This window comes from Camelus bactrianus, chromosome 3 (genome assembly GCF_048773025.1).
Source record: "Camelus bactrianus isolate YW-2024 breed Bactrian camel chromosome 3, ASM4877302v1, whole genome shotgun sequence".
NCBI lineage: Eukaryota > Metazoa > Chordata > Mammalia > Artiodactyla > Camelidae > Camelus > Camelus bactrianus.
Window position 1 is genome coordinate 138,244,485 of NC_133541.1, and position 16,433 is coordinate 138,260,917.

General features: G+C 43.0%; 1 protein-coding gene across 24 annotated transcripts in view; it reads right to left on the reverse strand.

Moving 5' to 3' along the window:
* The window catches only part of LOC141577158 (trafficking protein particle complex subunit 9-like), a 138,381-nt gene that overhangs the window by 59,899 nt on the left and 62,049 nt on the right, over positions 1-16,433 (reverse strand). For 19 of the 24 annotated variants that reach the window (XR_012505816.1, XR_012505815.1, XM_074361294.1 and 16 more), the window contains one exon: positions 1,889-7,923. The exons of 1 other annotated variant lie outside the window; for it this stretch is intronic. The gene's annotated coding sequence lies outside the window, so the exon portion shown is untranslated. Of the gene's footprint in view, positions 1-904; positions 1,129-1,888; positions 7,924-16,433 lie in introns of all 24 variants that reach the window. 4 more of the 24 variants (XM_074361286.1, XM_074361282.1, XM_074361281.1 and 1 more) reach the window with 3 other exon arrangements.

Sequence of the window (16,433 nt, forward strand, 5' to 3'; positions counted from 1 at the left end):
TGGGAGGAGAGATTTGCATTTTCTGTTTCTCAAAGGAAACATGGCTTAAAAGAAACTGAAAAGCACTTATCTAGTCTAAGCCCTCATTGTGCAGATAAAGAAACGGAGGGTCAGAAGAGATGAGGAAAGGGCCTTATTAACAAATATTGCCTCAGCGCAGCACCAAGCCAGCCCTGGGCACTGCTGGGGGAGAATGTGGAAGGCCCAGGAGAATGAGCCTTAGAAAACGGAAAGAGAAGAAGCATACAAGGCCCTGTCTCTACACCACCATACAATGAATTTCCACCAAATTACCCAGTATGGGGGCAGCCAATAATTAGGTGGGGTAAACTGGTTACAGAAACCTGGAAGTCTCAACCATACTGGAAATTCCAACATTTACTGTTTTTTTCCCAGTTCAATAATCAACTCAGTGGGCACTCTGTACCAGGGACTACACTAAGCCTGGAGTTCTCCCAAATACAGATCTCTATTACCACGTGTGCAAACCACATAAAGGCCACCAGAAGAAAAGCGCTCACAGATAACATGGAATTACTGTAACTGAAAGCAGCCAAAGAGCATATATTACTAGGAAAAACTGTGCTGCTAGAAATGGACTCATGGACATAGAAAGCAAACTGTGCTTAGCAGGCAGGAAAGGGGGGATTAACAGATACACGTTAACAAATATAAAATAAATGACAAGGACCTACTATATAGCACAGGGAACTATATTCAATTTCTTGTAATGAGTTCTACTAAAAACAATCTAAAACATATGTATATACATATGCATATGTTGATAACTGAATCTCTGCTGTACACCTGAAACTAACATTGTAACTTGACTACATTTCAATAAAAAATAAATTTAAAAAAAGTAAAAATAAAAGCAACGCCATTAAGAAAAAAAAAAGAATACTGTAATCCTCTTAGCTGTAGGTCCTGGAGAATCCTGGTTGCAAGCACCAAGTCCACTGGATCTCTCCAGCACTGGCTGTCACTCTTTCTGACCATCAGACAGTCACTTGGCTTCACTGAGGTTACTTTTCTCTTCTGTGAAAGGCTACAGTAGCAACTAACGATGTATAGAATCTCAGCATTCACAAGCCCAACATTTAGTGAGGACTTCCCATGGGCCAGGCTCTGGAGAGATGAAAAGATACGGTCCCAGATATATTCATGTGTAGAAGAAATTTATGCCATAAAGACATTAATTCTTCCTGTTTTGATACACAGATTCATTGCAATTCTGATTAGAATTCCTACCAGATATTTCATGGAATGTAACAAGTTAATTTATGGTCAGGAATAGTCATGAAACTTCTTTAGAAACACCACTGGGGAGGGGTGGGTATGTCACTCATTTCCACTGGTCTTTCTGTTGTGATGAAAACGTTCTGGAATAATAATTGTTGCACAACTGTGAGTATGCTAAAAGTTGCTGAATTGTACCATTTAAATGGATGGACTTCATGGTGTGTGAACAATATCACAATGAAGCTGTAATATGAAAAAATATTTCCTGAAAATTATTTTTCCCTCTATACTAGTAGTCTGCCCCACGATTTAATAAAAACAAAAAACCAAAACAAACCAAACTGTGCCAGGAGCTCTTTAGGACTTCAATGTCCCTGGGTCTCCAACGCCTCTGGTGGTGCTGTTCCTGTTAACGCACCCTAGCTGGGCTGGGCTAGTTAGGGACTGTAACTATCTTTATAAAATCGACGATTACACGTTTCACCCTGGGAGTAGGAAGGAAGGAGCATGTCACAGCCTCATGACTTCAGCTCATTTTTAACTGAACCAAGCCCTGATTTCAACACTGTAATCCCTGGCACTATAAAAACACGTGACATCAACAAGCACCGCCATCATAACACCTGAAAGTGTTCAAGGTACTTACCTGGGGCAGAAACACTGAGGGAGGAGACAGAAGCTCGCTCAGCACTGAGGATCCAATTTCCCCACTCCACCAGAAGCTGGGCTTTACAGCCGGAGGCTCTCAGCCCAGGGAGCATCTCCCACGCCACTGAGCTTGTCCTCAGGGAGCAGGAAAGGAAGAGAAGGGCAGCCCCGGGGTCGCGGGGCAGGGAAAGCGGTGGGGGGTTGGTGGAAACGCGGGCTGCAGCCCCGCTCGGAGGCCAACACCAGCCCCAGCCGCCCGCCCCCATTTGGGTCCGCAGACCCCGCCCACCCGGGACACAGCCCGCCCAGGGGCGGGGACCGGCCGGCGGCCGAGGAGAGGCAGCCCGGGAGGAGAGGTTTCGCGGGCGGGAGAGGGGAAGGGGACGCCAGCCACGGACTGAGGGAAGCCCGGTTGGGTGAGAGGAGGCAGGTGCACCCCTGGCCATGGACAGGTGTGGCCGGGGCGCCGGGGCAGGTGGAGCGGGCAGAGGGATCTGGCCCTAGCTATTCAGCTGAACACAGGCTGACTGGCGCCCTGGGGTGCTGTGACATGCCGACCGCCCTCCCGCAGCCGCCTGACCCCTTTCCCGGGAACCCCCACCTTGCATTACCACAGCCAGATGTCCCGGCTCCGGGCAGGAGCTAAAAGCCTACAGGTCGACAGAGCTGAGAAGACTTTGGGGCCGATCCCCGGCTCGGAGCTGGAGCTTCCAACCCGTGGTCCAGCTGGCACTGACTGCCCATGCGCAGGAGGGCCAGCGATCCACTCTGGGTTCTGCGAGAGAAGGTGGGGCAACGAAGGAGGGAGAAGATGGGAGGGGGAGGAGAGGAGGGGAAAAGTGGAGAGAGACAGATGGACAGGAAGAGCAGAGAAAAGGGATGGATCTGGAGAGGGGAGGGTCTTAGCGGAGATGGAGAGAAAAAGCTTTACCTCTGGGGGCACCCCGAAGGAGGCGGCAGTCCTGCCTCTGTACCATTCTGTTACCCTTCAAGGCCCGCAGCTCATGTTTTACCTCTCTGATCCAGCCCTCCATCCGATGCTTCAGCAGAACCCCTATGGGTATCACACCCGTTGCCCCCACGCGGAGCTGGGTTTTCTGTTGCTCTGGGAACCAAGCACCCACAGGTGTTGTCGCTCAGAACTACCTTGGGAAGAGTACCTATTCCCCTTTACACGCTGGGAAACAGGCAGGCACGATCTTTGCCTTAGCTCCACTGTCCCAGGTGTTGGGCTGGCAGGGAGCGGGGTGGTTCAAGATCAGAGCCCCAGACAGAGCAGACTGCCTGAGTGTTGGTGCACAGTCCCCATCCCTCCTGGGTAAACCACACCCCAGCCTAGTGGAACCATCAAGGGCTCACAGTAATTTCCTGGGTTTGGGAGAGCTATCATCATGTAAAGGAAAAGCCCAGCTGGGCTAACAAGCTAAGTCACAAATCTAAGTGGGATAAGTGTCGGTTTACTGATCTAAATTCTGCTGGGCTAACTCGTAAATCTGAAGTTTAGTGTCAGTTTAGTGGGCTAACAAGCTAACTCATAAATCCAACCTCAACAGGTGTCAGTAACGTGATCTATTACAAGTTGATAAGCTCCAGTGTACTGATTTCTTGCTTTTTGTTGTTTGAGCCTTATTGGCTAATACCCCTTACTTGTAATTAACCCTTTAAAACCTCATGTGCATGTCTTGGAGGTGCTCAGAACTTCGGAGCAGAATCCCCTCTGAGCCCGCCGGCATAATAATTCTGAGTACTCCAACCCTCCCAGTGGTGCTTGTTTCTTGGCTGGCCTGTTGTTTCCCTAACACTCAGTTCCAGTGCCCAGCTTGCTAGGTAGATAGGAGTGTTACCGATTCCAAATTCATTCTCCTCAGTGCAGGACAGGCCAATAAGTTGGGAGACCAAGTGTTGGGGCAAGGAATAGCAAGTCTCTTTAGACCTAGATGGCAAAATAATGTCTTGGAAAACAATCTCCCCAAGTCAGAATTCAGGCTCCTTTCCTACGTGCTTGGTTGTTGCAATCTTCCTGGTGTAGGAATTCCTTCTTGTTAGAATCCTCTGTTCTTCCAGCTATCTGCCTGGGTCAAATCTCTGTAAACCTCCAACAAAACAAACGTTATTTCTATTCTGTAATTTGTTATCTTTTTATGAATGAAAAAGTGTTAAATATCCTTAAAGGTCAGAGCCTTTAGAATAGGCTCTCCTGTATATTTCAGGCTCTAAGCAACATTGTTTTACATGCAAGATGAAGCCTAGGAGACAGAGCATAGGGTTAAACTCAAATGAAAAGATCTAATATGCAGTCAGATTTGTTCTGTTCTATTACACGGGCAGAAGCCACTTGAGGATTTAAATCCCTTTAAGTTAAAAATAACTAAAACTTTAAAGGAATTTACATACATAGTTGGGAGTGTGTATACCATATCTGGAAAAGCATCCAAAGGTTAGTAAACAGTGGCATCTCCAGGGAGGGCTGGAAGAACAGAGGATGAGGGTTAACTTCTTTCACTTGTGTATTTTTGTGCTCTGTTTGAATTTGTTTAACCATTTGCATGTATTTCTTTTTCAGTTAAAAAAAATGTGTAATGGAGCAAAGGAGTAATTAGCTCAGCAAATACAGCAGCCATGGAATTACTGAGTCATCACTTTTGACTTAAGCCAGGAAGCATTTATTGACTCTCTCCTATGGGCCCAGTGCTGTTTTAAGACTTCTTTTATTATTATTATTTATTATTATTATTACTATTATTATTGTTATTATTATTTTATAAAATAATAACAAGGTATACCCCAACCCTGCCCATGGCTGGTGGAAAACCAACTGAGTTTTTATTGAGTTGTTTTCCAAGGAGTATAGATGAGTTATAAACTGAACACATCTTCAGGGCAAAACAGGTGGAGTGGTTTTACAGCACGCTAGACAGCTATGAAGGGTTTTCAATAAAGGTGCCCAGAGGCTGAGAGAGAAAGCCTCCAGGGCCCTACAATAAGCTGCCAAAACTGCCTTCTCCATGGCACTACTGAAATAGGAAAGAACAAATCTGACTCCATATTTGATCTGATCCTTTGACTTTAAGAAAACCACGTTAATACGCTCCGGTCTTTTCGTCGGTTATGATGTCACAGAGGAGACGGACAGGTCAACAAGGGACCACTCTGCCATGATCACTGAGCCGAGGAACGGGATGGGCGGCAAGATGTATGACGCAGCCATAGATGTGCCCGTGCTTCTAGGCAGGTAACCAAATTCGCCTCGACAATGTGTCAAATACTTGTGCCCACGTCCTCATCACCTGACATGTATTAAAGAGAAATGGAAACCTATACCAATACCCTTGGTGGGTACACCGTCCAAAGAGCAAAGTCACAGTTTGACAACTGGCCATCCCGGTTCCCTGGGATTCATTCTTGGAGAACCTTAGAAACCACTCCTCTGTCCTTAAGAAGTGCTGCATATTTGTCCTATCTTTGGCTCAGTGATGGAGCATGTTCAAGTGAACTTTAATGTCTGCACAGATTTGACTGTCTTTCTCCAGTTTCACGTGTCCATTCTAAAGAGGCCTGAGCTAAGCCCATCCTCCGTGAGATCTATTCCCTCCAGTGACAGCTCATTGAGCCTGCAATTAAAAGCTAACTGAACAAGACTGTCTGTCCTCAGCTAAAACGTTCACCCACCCTTCACTGCTTTCTTAATCTCCTCTCCTGGCTAATTGCAACAGACTAACACCTCCCTCTACCAAGCTTCCCAACTATGTCAGTTTTTCTCCCCAAAGAGAAAGTAAGGTCCATAAATGAGGAGTCAACTCCATAGATACCTCTGAATTCCTAGCATATAGTAATGTCAATAAACAGAAATATGATTGTGGCTTCTTTCCTTTAAAACATTTCCGGTTATTTGAATGAGACCTTGGAAGAGAGGTGTTTGCAGTCAAGTATCTTGATCCACAATACTCTGGAGGCCTTTTTCGGAATGGCTGTTCACTAATCCATTCAAAACACAGCTTCTCATTCCAGGAGTAGCTCTGCTTCTCTGCCAGGAGTTTGTGGTCACTCTCATGCCAGAAGAGCTTTAAACTATATCCTTACTTTGGATTTGTTATTTTTCCCCTCTTCCAACAAAATTGACTTTCCCTACTGTCTTGCTTTGAGGAAATTTTTTTCCCTAGTTCACCCTTTAGTAAACCATGCTTCTCGGGATGGGCTTGGCTTTACATATGATCAGTCATCCAACTCCCAGTGTGAGAGGCTACGGGCTCACCTCCTACCCTCCTGTCAAGGCAACTGAAATTCAGTACAGGAGCCAACAGGCACCCCAGGGCTTCTAAGGCTCATGTATTACCCAGAATCCCTGCTTTCTGGTTTGTCTTGGCTTCTGAGGATTTCCCCTCACTTTCTTGACAATTAGCTGTGCAGCTTGAAAGATGAGGAAGGAAGGTTTTATTTCTTAATCCGCATTTTAAGAAATTTTTGTAATGAAGGTTTTCACAAGTTTCTACAACCTTCCATTGCCGAGACAGAAAACACACTAGTTATTTTCTAAGTTTAGCTATCATGTGTATTTTTTCTTTTGTTTTCTTAACTGCAAACAGACATCTTTTAATTAAAAAAAATTAAGGCCCCAAAAAGGATAGAGAAAGGGCATACAAAATTAAAGGGCAAAGACAGAAAAATGATAAATACTCTACAAGGTTAATATAATAATTACTCTATGGATCAGATCAGCAATTCTCAGTAACAGCTAATTGAAATATGACCATGAGGTAAAACGTCTCTCTTGTCAGGAGATGGCTAACAGAAAATAGAATTAAATCAACAAACTAAAATTCTAAGTCTGGCGAGGTACAGAAAGATACCAGCATAATGTGTCATCTTCTGGAAAGGAGGGAGGCTCACCAGCTCTTTACTGTAGAGCCTGAGCCCAGGGGAGATCGGTGAATTGAGCTCTCTAAGTATCCAATTAGCAAAGTGGGTGATGAATAAAGAGGCATGAGCTTTGATGACAGAGATGATACTACTATTCACTTGTCCTGTAAAATATGCCTTCACGTTCAGTGATCAATACCTCGGCGTCCTCAGGGATTAAGATTATAGGAAAATTCACAGCCCGGGCCCAGACCTCCTCTTTGAGCACGTGATATTGCACTTAGATTTCTCAAGGGCAACTACAACTCCACCTGCAAAGAGCTGACTTCACGGTTCTCCTCCCATAGCCGTCCTGCCCAGGGCCCCTGGTCGGGGGGCAAGGTCTCTCTGCCTCTCCGAGCTCAGGCCCATCACTCACAGATGTGACTGGACCCCTCCTTCAGGGCCCAGATTTCCTCAGTCACCGAGTCCCACCACCCACACCTGTCCTACCAGATACTCACTGGCACTAACTCAGCACTGACTCTGTGCTGGGTACCATGCTGCACACTGTGCACACGTTATCTCACTGGATCTCCACAGCAGTCCTGGGAGGTCGGTACATCACTGCATTTATTGATTAGATAAATTGTTTCACTTTCTTGAGTCCATTATCCAAAGTGACACGGCTACTGAGCCACAAAACTGGGACTGAAAACCACTTGAAAATTCTACACTCCTACACCTGGCAGCCACCCTAATCTGACTCATCACATCACCTCCTGCTGAGCCTTCTAAATGTTTCTAAGCATTCTACAAGACAAAAGTGATCTAGGAGAGCACCCCTTTCCCCTACTTAAAATCTGTCAATGACTGTCCACTGCCCTTAGGATAAAGCCCCACCGGTCCTGAGCACAGCCCAATGGCCGGGCATCCGCGTTTCGTGCGCGGCCTCGCCGCCTCACCCACCACGCAGCTATACACTGGCTGTGTCAAGGATAGGGATGCTGACTCCGTACAACCCGGTTCTCGTCTCAATCAAACAATGATCACCTTCTTCACTGTCCACCCTCTTCACTGCTGACTCTCAGAAAAATGATTTCTCAGGATGAATCAATATCTTTTTCCTTACAACTTCTCGTCATTGATAATGAGCTCCACCCAAAAGAGAGAAGACTTAATTCTCAGTCTCCTTATCTGTAAAGTGAGAATAACAAGGAAATATGTGAGGTTTTAAGAGAAATAATATTCATGTGAGGCTGAGGGACAATTCCCAACATACAGTAAGCACTCAATATGTGCTTACTTATTATTAATAAGAATATAATGCATTCCAGCAACCTTAACTCAATGTTTTATGGCTATGTCCAACAGACTACAGACACACTGTTGGAGGAACCGCTTTGAGCAGATCAGCACAAGCATACTGGGAAAGGTAAGCCCTGACTCCGGTTACAGCTGCAGCCACCCAGCACTACGGGGCGGGGCAGTTTCTCAGACTATTACAAGTTGCTTGAGCATTTGTCACTAATGAATAAAGACAGGTGTTCTTTATTCAAAACTCCTGAAACATAAATCTTCAAAGATTGATGCAAATTAGATTTCAAGTACAACACTCTCTCTAGAAATTATTTGATAATAGTCTTAGCTCCTCTGCACATCAAAAGGGCATGTTCTTAATTTATCTGACTACACCGAAAGTGTTGTTTAAAAGAAATTAAGATGAAGCCATCTTAAATAAGCTCTCAGTATCATCTGCACAAAGCCCCACCCAAGGGTCTCATTTCTCAATTCCACATAGTTGTTCAGGTAGCTTAACCTGTGTCTTGGTTTCTTATAACACGGGGGTGGGAAGAGTTGTGGATAGATTTATGTAACAAATATAAACCTAGGGTATTTGCTGCGTAGAAATCCTAGAAATAAACAAATAGATATATAGTCCTACCCTCAAGAAGCTCAGCCTTTCCATTTACAACAGCATTAAAAATAAAGTGAGATACATTTAACAAAAATTTACAAGATTTGTACATTGAATATTTTGAAGTATCACCAAAAAATTTTAAAAGATCTACATATATGGAAGACATCCCATGTTGATGGAATGGTAGACAATATTGTTAAAAATGTTAGACTCCCCAAAGTGATTTACAAATTCAGTAGAAACCCTATCAAAATTCCAGCTGACTTCTTTGCAAAAATTGAAAAACTTAACCCAAATTTCATATGGAAGTGCAAGGGGCCCAGGACAGCCAAAACAATCTTGAAGAAGCAGAGCAAAGTGGGAGGACTCACTTTAAAGGGTACTAAAAAGATATAGTACTAAGTCAGTATGGTACTGGCATAAGTTTGTGTAAATAAATCTATGAGACACAATAAAATCCCAGGGCGAAAAAACTTACATTTACAGTCAGTTTTCCACAAGGGTGCCAACAACACTCTATGGAAAGAATAGTCTATTCAACAAATGGTGCAGGGAAACCTGGGTGTCTGCAGGCAAAGAATGAATCTGGAATCTGGACCCCCATATTTTATATTACAAATAAAATTAATTCAAAATGGATCACAGACAGAAATGTAAAAACTAAAAGTACAAACTTTTTAAAAGAAGATACAGTATAAATCTTTGTGGTCCTAGGATAGGCTTTGGTTTCCTAGATACAATACCAGGAGCACCAGTGATAGAAGAAAAAAGCAGATAAACTGGACTTCATCTAAATTAAACCTTTTTTTACAAAGGACATCATCAAGAAAGTGAAATGACACTGGTAGGGGTTATCTCAAGTGATAGAGTGCGTGCTTAGCAAAAAAATTAAATTAATCAATACATCTAATTACCTCCACTATAAAGAATTTTTTTTTAATATTTAAAAATCTAAAGTGAAACGATAATCTGCAGAATAGGAGAAAAATTTTGCAAAGCATGTATCTAATAAGAGAGTTGTATACAGGATATATAACAAATGCTTACACCTGAACAATACATAGAAAATCGACCCAATTTTTAAATTTTCCAAGGATTTAAAAAAATACACAAATGGCCAAAAAGCATATGAAAAGAAGCTCAGCATCAGTAGCCAAATCAAAATGAAAATGAGATCTTATTTTATACCCACCAGGATGGTTATAATCAAAACATGCACAATAACAAGTGTTGTTCAGGAGGCAGAGATACCTCATATGCGGCCAGTGGAAAGGGACAATGGTGCAGCTTCTTTGGAGAAGTCTGCTGTTTCCTCAAAAGGTTAGAAATATATGGCTCAGCAATTTCACTCCTACATGAAGAGTCATCCCTCAGTATCCTCGGGGGGTTGGTTTCAGGAACCCCCCATCCTGGATTCCATAATCCAAGGATGTTCGAGTCCCTTTACAATCAGCCATCTGGATCCATGAAGTGGAAACTACAGATATGGCCGGCCAACTGTACAGCCAACAGAATGAAAACATTTTCTCACAAAAACTTGCACATCAATATTCATGGCAGTATAATTCAGAGTAGCCAAAGGTTACAAACAATATCCATCCATCAATGAACGGATAAACAAAATTACCAAGAATAGGCCCACAAATTTTTGGTCATTGAATCTTTGACAAAGGAGGTGAGAACATACAATGGATTAAAGACAGCCTCTTCAGAAAATGGTGTAGGGAAAACTGGACAGCTGCATGTAAATCAATGAAGTTAGACTACTCCCTCACAGCATACACAAAAATAAATTCAAAATGGCTTAAAGACTTAAACATGTATACAAGACATTATAAACCTCTTAGAAGAAAACATAGGGAAAACATCTGACATACATCTCAGCAATGTTCTCCTAGAGCAGTCTACTCAAGCAATAGAAATACAAGCAAAAATATACAAGTGGGATGTAATTAAACTTACAAGCTTTTTCACAGCAAAGTTAACAGTAAGCAAAACAAAAAGACAAACTATGGAATGGGAGAAAATATTTGCAATAAATGAGACTGACAAGGCCTTAATTCCCAGAATATATAAACAGCTTTTACACTTCATAAGAAAGAAAAACAAACAACTCAATCCGAAAATGGGCAGAAGACCTAAAGAAACTTTTCTCCAATGAAGACATACAAATGACCGATAGGCACGTGAAAAAATGCTCAATATCGTTATCAGAGAAATGCAAATCAAAACTGCAATCAAATATCACATCTCGCCAGTCCCAATAGCCATCATTCAGAAGTTCACAAACAGTAAATGCTGGAGAGGCTGTGGAGAATAGGGAACCCTCCTACACTGTGGTGGGAATGCAGTTTGGTGGAGCCATTGTGGAAAACAGTATAGAGGTTCCTCAAAAGACAAAAAATTGACCTCCCATATGACCCAGCAATCCCACTCCTAGGCACATATCCAGAAGGAACCCTAATTCAAAAAGACAACTACATCCCAATGTTCACAGCAGCACTATTTACAATAGCAAGACATGGAAACAACCTAAATATCCAGTGACAGATGACTGGATAAAGAGGTTGTAGTATATTTGTACAACAGACTACTATTCACCCATAAAAAAAATAATAAAATAATGCCATTTGTAGCAACATGAATGGACCTGGAGAATGTCATTCTAAGTGAAGTAACCCAGAAAGAGAGAGAAAAATACCATATGAGATCGCTCACATATGGAATCTAAAAAAAAAAAAAAACAAACAAACAAAAAAAGAAAAAACAAACAAACAAAAAGATAAACTTATCTACAGAACAGAAACAGACACAGAGACATAGAAACCAAACTATGGTTACCTGAGTGGAGAGGGTGTGGGAAGGAATAATTTGGGAGTTCAAGATTTGCAGATAGTATGTATAGAGTAAACAGCAAGTTTATACTGTATAGCACAGGAGAATATATTTCGTATCTTATAGTAACTTATATTGAAAAAGAATATGAAAATGAATGCAGGAATTTTCTTATGTAAATGAAGTGTTGTGCTGTACACAAGAAACTGATGCAACATTATAAACTGACTAGAATTCAATGAAAATATTTTTAAGTAGACAAAAAACAAAAAAAAGAAAAAAGATATTATCAAATCAAAAGAATAAATTACTGATTGAAGGTACAAAATGGATGGACCTTGAAAGTTTATACTAAAGTAAGCCAGACACAAAAGGGCAAAGAGTGCACTTTTAGGTGAAGTGCTCTAAGCGTTTATTGTACTATTCCAGTACATTTTCTGGAGGTTTGAAGTCTATCAAAATCAAAATAAATTGTATTATTCGTTAAAAACATAAAATGATTCCTCAAAGGAGGGCTTTAATTATTAAATGCAGAAATGCATGTAAAGCTCCTGGAACAACAATTTGCATGTCCACAGACAGTCACTGTTGTCACTGTCACTCAGAGGGTGGTGCCAGCGCTGATGAGGGCTGCCTCCACTCACTCCCCTGCAGAGAGGAGTGAGGGCCTGGGCTCTGACAGGAAGGGTGCCCATGCACATGGGTTAGACTGAGCCACTCCCCAGACTCTGCGTTACCCAGCTTTCTTACACAAACTGCTCCATCTAACATAAACACGCTACAGGGATGGATCTTACAACACAGGGAATATAGCCAATGTTTTACAATAACTATAAATGGAACATAAAAATAAAAATTGTGCAACTATTGTACACCTGAAACTTATATCACATTGTAAATCAGCTATAACTTTATAAAAAAATTAAAAAATAATTTAAAAATTTTATCACTTTAGTATTCAATTCGGTTTTTAAGTAACTACTAAACAGCTTAGAAAGTATAAAATATTTAAGTGTGATAAGTTTGTTTACATATTTATTTACTTTCAGCCTCCTGCTAAAAGAGAAATTAAACAATTTTTTTAAACACAGCTTAACAACCATAACAACAAAAAGACAAAATTGAGAGTGAAGACAAAATGGAAATTGAATACTTAAATGAAAACAGGGGAAGGTAAAGTCATAAAAATGAATGCCATGAAGTTAGGGTAAGTGTTAAAGGCCGACTAGAAATTCAACTGTAAGATTCTTGGCAGCTAAAGCAAAAAGTAAAAGATGATGGGGCGGGTGGTAGAGCTCAGTGGTAGAGCGTGTCCTTAGCGTGCCCGGGGTCCAGGGTTCAAGTGCCAGGGCCTCCACGAACAGATAAATACACCTAATTACCTAAACCCTAAAGAGCCCCAAAGAAAAGAAAAAGAGAAATTTGTTTCCTTAAAAAACCTGATATTAAATTTAGATTAAATATTTAAAAAAAAAAAAAAGAAAAATAGAAACAAATGAGTGACACAAGCGATAATACCTGTGAGATAAATCTGCAGTGGCTGCTGGCAGGTCCCCATGTCCCACGTGGGAAAATCTGAAACATCCTTCTCACCACTCAGAGTCATCCTCAGCCCACCCCACCCATCCCCTTGTTAAATGCAGGAGCATGAGTAGGGCCCGGGCTTTGCTCTCTCTGTGTCATCACAATGAGACAGGATGGAAGGGGGCAGAGCACAGCCATTCAAGGAAGGCCACAACAATTAACATCAAAATGGTGAAGGATTCAATCCCCAATAGGCCTTGAGGCACAAGATGAAGAGATATAACATCTTCTAGCAGAGCTTGAGCTTCATTCTACACCCATTGTAATAGTAACATGGTGAATAACATGCCCCAAGGCACCATGGCCATCCCAAGGCTAGCCACAAAAGGTCACAGGGTAGGAAATGGCCAACTCCCTGGGAATCCCAGCCCCTTGCCCTTAGGCTGCTCAGTCTACTTATTAGCGTATGAAACAACCAAGCCGAAGAAAACGAGCAACACAGCGCCACCTCGCGGTCACCACTCTCTCTCCCTCTTCTGAGAAGGCCCACACTCTGTCTGTGAAGTGTGTACCTACTTTTAATCTGAGCACCCGAACCCCACAACTCGTGGCTTTTCTCTTGCCTTTCAATGTGTCTCTGTGAATAAATCTACCATTACTCAACAGTGGCTTGTTCTTGAAATCTTTCCTGCATGAAGCCAAGGACCCACGTCTGGTGGGGCACATTCAAGGGGCTCAACCAAAGCCTGGGACACAGCCCTTCTCATGCCCCACATCTGTTTTCTTGTATCAACAGGACTGGGATATGAAAGGAGTTCTGAGGCCCCAGCTAAGGGACAGAAGCAGCCCCCAGGGCTCAAAATGGCGGTCAGCCCCTCCCCCAGCAGGGGCCCTGAGGTCAGCCATGTTCTCTGTGGTTCCCTGTTGTGCTGACCCCCTAGCCAGACAGCGTTCTCCTAGGCCTATCCCCACAAAACCTTTCTCTCCAAAATTCAAGCACATCATGTCACAGTCCTCTTATTCAACCAGGAAGTTTTCAGCGCACTTTTTCATTCCCTAGTAAAGAATCTATCTGTGCTCCCTCCCATCCCACCACTTCTTTATTTGTGAGAACTCTGTACTCCTCACATACCATCCTGAACGCAGCTGCCTTGCTAGCTGGGAACGAGATGCTTCAGTCTCACACTGCCTGAGTCCTTTCACTTTCCCCTTTCTACCTTAAATAGCCTTTCCTGAGTCTCCCACCCCTCTGATTCTGAACTTCACAAAGTGCTGAGGTTGCAGTCACTGTGTGCATAACTCCCAGGTTTTGGCTAGTTTTCCTTCACAAGATCTTCACTAAGGAGCTGCATCAAGAAGTTTAAAGAGGCTATTCTTACATCTGAGCTGAGGAGCCTGCATAAAATTTAAATGGCTTTGAAGAGAGAGTTAACCAGGGACAGAGAGGCTGCAAGTCCTTGTCAACAGTGTCATGAGGCAAAATGTTCTTCAAAGGCTCAGAGTGGCTTCTGAACACGGAGTCGGCAGGGAGGAGATGCCAGGCAGTGAGTGGGGTGAGTGACACTGGGTACGCTTCCCCAGCTGGGGAAGAATTGGATTTTGTTCTAGTTTTCCAAACAATTTCTGACTACCTTTTTCTCTTATTGTCACATACCATTTCCTGCGAATTAAGAAAAATCAGTGTCAGTCATTTGCGCCACTTGGTAGAAGCTACACGATGCCATTCACAGGGCTGGGATATAACAGCCACACCAGTCTAGGTTGAAAGACCAGTGGGGGTATTTCCAAGGTAATCACACGCATGCAACAAACTCCCCAGCTTCAATTACCTCATCTCAAATGTGAGGCCAATAAAACTACCAAGCAAAGTGCGTTATGATAATGGCCAAAATCTGTTTACTAGGTAAGTGCCCGTAAGAGCTGCCACTGAAAGGGGAATGAGTATGATCAACGAGGCCAAGTCAACCTGGTCACACGCGCCCTGCCTTCCTGCGTTGGTGCAGGACCGGAGTTTGTTTAGCTGAGATGAACACCCCCAGAGCAGCCCCGAAGGGAAAGCTCCCAGCTCTGTGTGGCGAGGCGTGTTCCTTTCCTTCTCAGAGCTGATCACAGTTTGCAGTCGTCTGTTTTTACATTTATCCCCTTAGTACCTGCCTCCCCTCCGGAGTTTTGCTTAAGCAGCACAGGTCCAGGTTTGTGTTGCTGCCTACTGGATATTCTGGGCTGGAAGAAAGGCGACCCCACGTCTGGCTCTGGGGCTGAACGGAGAGGGCAGAAGGCCCAGGGGCCCATGCTGAAACGAGGCCCCAGCACCCAAAATTATGGTCTGACTTTGGGCAAATTACACAGTCTTCTTTACCCTGAGATTCCTCATCTGTCCATGAAAATAACTGCCCATGGCGTATAGAGTTTCCAGTATTAAAGGAAATCACCAAATTCACAACCTATTCAAGGGGCTACCAGTACATCCTCAACATGCACATGCTACCTTTACGGCTGTGACACACGCTAAGCGGGGCGGACAGACACAGTGAACAATGCTAAGTGCCTGTTAAGTGTTTCATGAGTGTTATAATACTGTTCACATCTTACAACAATCCCAGGAAGAAACGAATATTATAATGCACATTTCACTGTTTCACCAACAGATTAAGGGAGGTTACACTCTAGTTCAAGGCCCTTTGGTGAGGAAATGGCGATTTAAACCTGTATCTGAGCCCAGGCCTGGGCTACATCTCTCTCCAATCCACCTGTCCAATACACAAGTTTGCACAGGCCAGCTCTTAAATGCAATGTGTGCCACCGTTTGTCAATGTTTGTTAATTACCATAAACTACTCTCAGAAACCGCTACAGAAAAGACAGGTGGACCCACATCCCTGCCAACAAAGTAGAGGAATTCTGCCTTGCCTTCTCCTGTAATGTGCAGAAACCATTCCCTACACCACCAAATTCAAATGTATGCTTCATACGTGTTTATGTTTGCACACGGAATATTAAAGTAGAAGGTACCTGCAGTAATTCTATCTCGGTTCCTTTTCAAGTTTCCAGATTATCCACAATCAGTCTGTGAATGAAAATACTACAATGTGAATGAAAATACTGCAACCATATCTGTAAACAAATAATGCTGAAACCAAATCATCAGTGGCTGCCGCCATCCCCCAGCGAGGACAGTCCTGAAGTCCAGCCTCTACAGCCATTCACAACAGTGCCCCCTGAACAGAATGAGAATAAGAAAAGACAGGATACTTGCCCTAGATAGCTAGGTGCTTGTCTAAAGCATGAATCCAGTGAGCCCACGTGATACATAGAAAATCACTAAACTCTTTAACTTGACATACCTGGCTTTCTTTAGATAACAAACAATGTTTTATTGTTCCAACTACCTGGTCTTTGTTGTAAAGCTTCTATATATCCTAACTCCT